Here is a 6,635-nt window from a genome sequence, read left to right as displayed (position 1 = left end):
GTGAGGGAAAGGATGTTCTATTCCCAGGAGGCAGGACACAGGGCAGAAACTGAGCCTGCAGAGGGGAGCTGGGGTCAGTTTACATTCAAGGTGCTCCCCTGGCAGACAGTCCCACCTACCAAGGCCCTGACATAGTTATCTACATTCTCCCTGGGCACTCTGTCCAGCTGGCCGCCAGAAAGGAACCCTTTGACCTATGAATCGGAGCAGAGAGCTGCTGGAAGGTGGCATTCACCTTTTACTAGATAACTTCTGGGACCAAAAATTATCTTCAAGGCCTCAGCTGAGATAGAGAAAGGTTCTTTTCCAGAGATCTAATCTTTTAAAAACCAGGGCAAAAGCATGACATAGTCGTGCCCTCTAGGTAACCCTGAGAGAAAGTTGTTACAGACCAGAGCAAGAGTCAAGAGATAAGAGGAGCTACCACACAAAGAGCCTCTGCACCCTGGTCAGTCAAGAACTCTTAGGTGACTGTGACCCTTGGGTGTAGTCTAGAGCGATTGTTCTCCATATCCCCACGTCTATAGGTCCTCCTTCCTAAAACTAACTGCCCAAGAAAGTTTCCATGGTGCTCAGTGGGCTGTTCCCACCTCATCTGTACATCATCCCCCTTCCCCCTCTTTACAGAACAGACATACACTTCCCACCATCCCAAAACTACACTGCGCGTTGTCCTGGCGTGTAAAAGCTTGCACCAAACACTGGCCCGGGGCTGGGGTTGTGGCTCAGTGGTGGGGCGCTTGCCTAGTTTGTGTGAGGCACTGGGTTCAATTCTCAGCACCATATATAAATAAATTAGTAAAGTAAAGGTCCATCATCAATTTAAAAAATATATATTTTTAAAAAATGGCCCAATAAGAAAACTCAGATTTAAGACAGGGAGTCCCCCAAAAGTGAAGCAAGGAGAGTTTTCTCTGATGGCTATCAACCTGCCTCAAACTTAGAACACAAGAACACAGTGATGGCCACCAAAACAGTCAATAAAATAATTTTTTACTGAAAGCAATTTGAATTTGGCTGGTTTGATTGACATCAAGGGCTGACTTTACTACCAGTCAACGGGAACATAAATTGGATGAGCTCAATCTGAAAGCTTTTTCTTTCATGGTACTAGAACTCCCCAGGACATGCCTTAATACAGACACTGGGGCTTTCCCTGAACAGTGTTTACGGCCAGGTGGATGTTGTACACAAGTTCACGTCTGTCATCTTGGCATGACCAATAGCCATGAGCAGGCAAAGCACTTCTTCATCTGGAACTTGATGGTGAACTTCACCTCATCTACTGGTTATGTTAAATAATTCTGTTTCCTTGGTAAAATTTCATAATGTTCCATATTTTGGAACATTTCCTAATGACCCTCATATTTTGGACTTGACCAGCCTTATTTCAGCCTGGGCCCAGGATTCACAGGATCTGCTCGATCAGACACTCTGAGGCCAGAAAGACATAATACTTCTTGACCAGTGTCTGGTGATTGTCCATGTGGGAGCGTCCATGGTCTAGGCTTCATCACATGCTGCTGGGCCCCAGAACACATGGAGAACTTGGAGTAGGGAGTGGACTTCAGCCATCTGGTAACCCAGGAGCATTTGCCCTTCTGAGGGTCATAGTTCTTCAGGTTGGGTCTGCAGCCCCACCGTTTCCAAAAACTTCTGGTACTTGTGCTGGTTTCTGAACAAGACTTTTCCACTACCTCCTACAGGGGGTCCAGAAAGACTCTGTTGCTCATGATGCTTCCTAGTGTAGCAGGAAAAGAGCTGCAGTTCTTTAAAGCACAGGAAATTGGTAGAAAAGAAAGTCCTTTACAACCTTTCAACCAATGATACAAATTTAGTTGTCAAATTAAAAACATGCAAGAGGGCACATGATTATTCACAATTACTTTAGGGGTTATGAGCAAAGCATGAAAAACATCAGACCTTCAAGTTCTCTCTAAACTAACCAGCATTGGGGAATTTGTGCAAATTATTGGAGCTGAGATTCTAGTTTTGCACGGCAGAGGGCAGCATTGTTAAAATATTATCGGACTGTAAAAAGGAATTTTTTTTTTTTTTTTTTAATAGTTCATTCTAGGCTAACTTTTCTCTCCTGTCTTCAGGCTATTTTGGTTAGAATAAAAATGAACTTTAGCCATTGTGGCCTTGAGGAGAGAGTTGCTATTTGGTCAGAACAAAAACCACTTTACTGAAGGCACATTTGTCCGGAGCAGAAACTCTTTATTTTTTACTTCTTCTTTTTTTTTTTTTTTTAATACCAATTTCTTCTTTCCAGACTCTAACACAGTGCTCAGCACCAAGTGAGTGCTCAAAAAAAAATTGTTCAAAGGATGAAAAGCTGTGCTATTTCCAGCTCCAGAGAAGTTTTTGGTTACAAGTCTGCAAGATGCCAAGACGTGACAGGTCCTGAACCATTGTCAAAAGAAGCAGACACTGCCAGGGGTGGTGTTGTGTGCCTTTGATCTCAAGGACTCAAGAGGCAGAGGCATTGGGATTTGAGATTTCCTGTCTCAAAATAAAAGAGCTGGGCACATAGGTCAGTGGTAGAGCTCTTACCTAGTATGCTTGAGGCCCTGGATTTGAATTGAAAAGGACTTTGGCATTGACTGAGAGGAAACGCCCAACTCTGATTATAGCTATTTACAGGGCTCATTGGGTCCAGGAAACTTTCTGATGCCATTTCATTTAGAAAATCATGTGGTTTCCTTATAGTTAGTTAATTATTGCCAGACCTAGAATAAAGGGCCAAAAGTCTATATTTAAAGCATAGGTATGAAGCATGTAGACAAATCATCCCTGGTTCCCATTGAGCAATGCAGTGGCAGGAACTGAAAGTCACTCTTAAAGATGAGACAGGGCAGGGAGATCAGCAAGAAAGGAAAAGAGCTAAGTTTTGAGTTTTGTCTTTGAGGATCCCAGTTCTTCTTTTCCAATACGCTTCTCTCCCTGTGGTGTCCCCATCCCCTCCCACCCCCAGCTAATTGTCTGCACACTTCTCTTTCTGGCTACACAAGCTGTATTCAGGCAAGTTTTAACTTGTGGGTGTTAGTTACCTCCACCAGGGCGTCGGAGAACTTATTTAATTGGAACTGAAATATAAGGCCGTGCTTCCTGTAAAGGAATTCCAGCATGAACAGGTGTGGCAGGCAGCTTTGCCAAAGGGCAGTCTCTGCAGCTGTTACACAGCCCCAGGGCAGGTCTCCTCAGATTCCTCACATGGGGTAACCAAAGGCCCCACCACTAATAAGCTCCCTCAGGACCCAATCTAGATCAGCTGATCTGGAACCAACTCTGCAGCCCTGACTGCCTACACTGACCCAGAGTAGTGTCTCCACAGTGTTTGCTGAGAAAGAGAAAGAGAGTCAAAGACAGACAGAAGGAAGAAAGGAAGGGAAAAGGATATTGCATCTCATTAGTATCAGCCTTGTAAATAAAATCACCAGTAAATATAATATCCATGGCTATAATTAATGTAGTATTTCCATTTGTGCCTGATACAAAGGAAGAAGGAAAGGGGAGAGAAGTCACAAGGTAGAATGGCTTTGACATTTTGACAGATGCCTCTCTCTTTCCCTCTAGGCAAATAGAGAACATGCTCTCTGGAAGAAAAAAAAAAAAAAAAAAAAATGAGCCAGTTCACATCAAACTCCTCTTCAAGAACAAGCAGCTACTTCCTTGGGGCGGAGGCAGTGGTTGACTTGCCAGTGGTGCTGAGCACCCAGCTGCAGAATTCAGAGGTGTCACCTGCCTCGTCCTGAAGCAGGGAAGGCGTAGGATCCAGATCCTTGTTCCACAAACCCTCAGAGTTGGATGGCTGGCCAGATGGACACAGAAGAGATTCCTGCTTCCTGATCACTCCCGGGATTCTGGGAGGCATGTTTCCTGGCCAGGTGTTCTCATTCACACCTGTGGATCTTGAAACAAAGGGTGACCTCCATAGATGTGGCCTTGATTTACTTCCACTCAGTGAGATGTGGAAATCCACCTAGGCCCATCTGTTCAAACAAGCAGGGCAGACCAGGGCCGTCCTCAGTTCTTGGCTAGACAACAGCCCCCAAATCAGTCTCTGGTGAACATGTCATTCTACCAGGTCTCTTCCCTGTCCTGATCAAACTCTCTAAAGGGAAGGGTCAGATGCAGCAAGGAGCTACCTCTGCCCCAGAGGAAGGGAGGAACCCAAGAGACAGAGAGGAAGCTTCTGATCCAATTCTATAAACCCTTTCTTCCTTGTGAACTGGCTCACTCTACACCCCTAAGCAGGCTGTATTTGTTTATTCATTCTTTCTAGGCACTTTTGTAAGCACAAGGAGTATAATATCCCTTCCTTCCCAGAGTTTCTAGACTGGTAGGAAATGTGGAAATTAAATACATAATTGCAGTGAAGGTGCTCAGTGGGACACAAAAATGCCCTCCAGAGTAGGTGTACCTAATATTGATGAGGCTGTTCCCACTAGTTCTGTAAATTAATATGACACTGCTTACAAGCTAACAAAAGCCTTTTACTGCTTTGGCAATGTTATGAGAAAACATGAGACTCCTGGGTCAGAGACAAAGAGCACTAGTACTCACAGCCACCAAACAACATGAGCATCATGTTTTAATTGCTCCCCTTGTCTCCAAGTCCCACAGGGGCAACACAGGGCCAGATGAAAGTGTCAGGCAGGGGTGGAAGCACAACAGAAGAACCCTCAACTTGGGGAATCCACCCCTTTTATAGCAGGTGGTAAGGAAGACTGATCTTGATTTGGGAGATCCTCATCCTTCAAAGTTATACAATCCTGAGAAAGTACGGAGTAGAGAGCAGTCAGGGCCTTGTATTCTTAGAATATGCAAGCAAAAAGTTCCAGAGCCTCTCGTAATAGCTCTTCTCCCTAAATTCCAAACACTTAATACCAACACAAGCCCTCTTCTGCTGAAAGTCTTCTCAGATCTACAGCTGTCTCCACCATCCCTAATTCTTGTTCTTCTTCACTTTCCATTTTGATACTTAATCATGTACTTTTTTTTCTGTTGTCATCTCTTGCATTTCCACAGTATTTACCACAAATACTGAATCAAAGAATATTTCTGAAAGAAAGCCCTCTGTAGCTACCCGCAGAGTGGCCAGTGGAAAGTAAACCAGCAAGGACCTTTCACTTATAGTAAGCACTCTGATGTAGCCTTAAATAAAGGGCTTAATTTCCTCCTTGTGGGATTCCTCACCTGTAAATTGAAGATAATGATATTTGCCTACCTTGCCTGCAGAATTAATTAGTGGTTATGTTGGACTTTAGTCTACAGATGAAAGGCTTTAATGTAAGACAGAGCATCATCATCATCATCATCATCATCATCATCATCATTGCCATCATTACCTTGTGCCCAGAAGATAAAAGTTATGGGTTTCCCACCCAAAGTTCATGAGAGATTTGGCCTTTCCAACCTTTTCAACCTCTTCTCTGCTTTTTAAAGGAGCTAATCCACTTTCCTCCACTGACCTCGCTGTCAGAAACTAAGAGCTAGCTATAGTTTCCAAGATCCATGTCTTTTCAATTGAACCTGAACATTTCAATCACACTCCAAATCCAAAATATAAAACAGATTTATCAGAAGCAGGGGGAAGGAGAAACTTTCAGAAAGTTTAAAAAATAATCTCAGAATTCCTCAAAAAAAATTTCATTTTTTTATTCTTCCTCCCCATGGCAAAGATGGTTTTTTAAAAAACCAAAGGTGGTTTTTTAAACTAAATAAATTTACCTTTTCTACTCACTACCTGACATAATATATAGGAATATTATTTCCTTTCAATATAATATTCTGGATTAGCCCTCACATTACTGGAGGCACATTAGTCTCTGAGCTCAACCAAAGTTCAAATCTGATGACCAGAATTGGAGTCTTGGGGCTGGGGTTGGGGCTCAGCGGTAGAGTGCTCACCTAGCACGTGCAAGGCCCTGGGTTCGATCCTCAGCACCACATAAAAACAAATAAATAAAACAAAGGTATTGTGTCCAACTACAACTAAAAAATAAATGTTAAAAAAAATTGGAGTCCTCCTGGAAAGATTATCAGAGCTTTTGGTGCTATTCTTCTTTGAGTGATGGTAACTAGGACCAGAGGTGATGGGGATTGTAAATCGACAGGATTGTGGAGCCAAAAAAGCAAAGTCAGGTTGTCATAAGAATCTGAAGTTCCTTGGTATATTGGTTCATTTTCTGTAGCTATAACTGATTACCAAAGACTGTATAACTTATAAGGAATAAAAATTTAATCAGCTTATGGTCCTAGAGGTTGGACTTTGGAGATCCTTGGAGGGACTCTGTCTGGTGAGGGCTTTATCGCTGGTGGCACTCTCTGCAGAGTCCTGAGGGGCACAGAGCATCACATAGTAGAGGGATGTATGGGAGAGACAGAGAGAAACTGGCTTTCATAATAGACCCACCCCTGAGGTAACTTGTTAACTCATTAGTCTATTAATGGATTGATCTATTCATGAAGGCAGAATCCTTATAACCCCATCACTTCTTAAAAGTCTCACCTCGTCCCATGTCTTAATTCCTCACAATAGGGATCCAATTTCAATTTTTTTTTTTTTTTTTTTTTTTGGTGGCAGTGCTGGGGATTGAACCCAGGGCCTTGTACCTGCGAGGCAAGCA

At 43.1% G+C, this 6,635-nt stretch overlaps 1 pseudogene; it reads right to left on the bottom strand.

Annotated features, from left to right (window-relative positions):
• Positions 1–1,132: 1,132 nt before the first annotated feature.
• Positions 1,133–3,877, bottom strand: LOC143411449 (large ribosomal subunit protein uL1 pseudogene; annotated as a pseudogene).
• Between the last annotated feature and the right edge of the window lie 2,758 nt (positions 3,878–6,635).

This window comes from Callospermophilus lateralis, chromosome 12 (assembly GCF_048772815.1).
Source record: "Callospermophilus lateralis isolate mCalLat2 chromosome 12, mCalLat2.hap1, whole genome shotgun sequence".
Taxonomy (NCBI): Eukaryota; Metazoa; Chordata; class Mammalia; order Rodentia; family Sciuridae; genus Callospermophilus; species Callospermophilus lateralis.
This window is presented reverse-complemented; position numbering and strand designations above follow the sequence as displayed.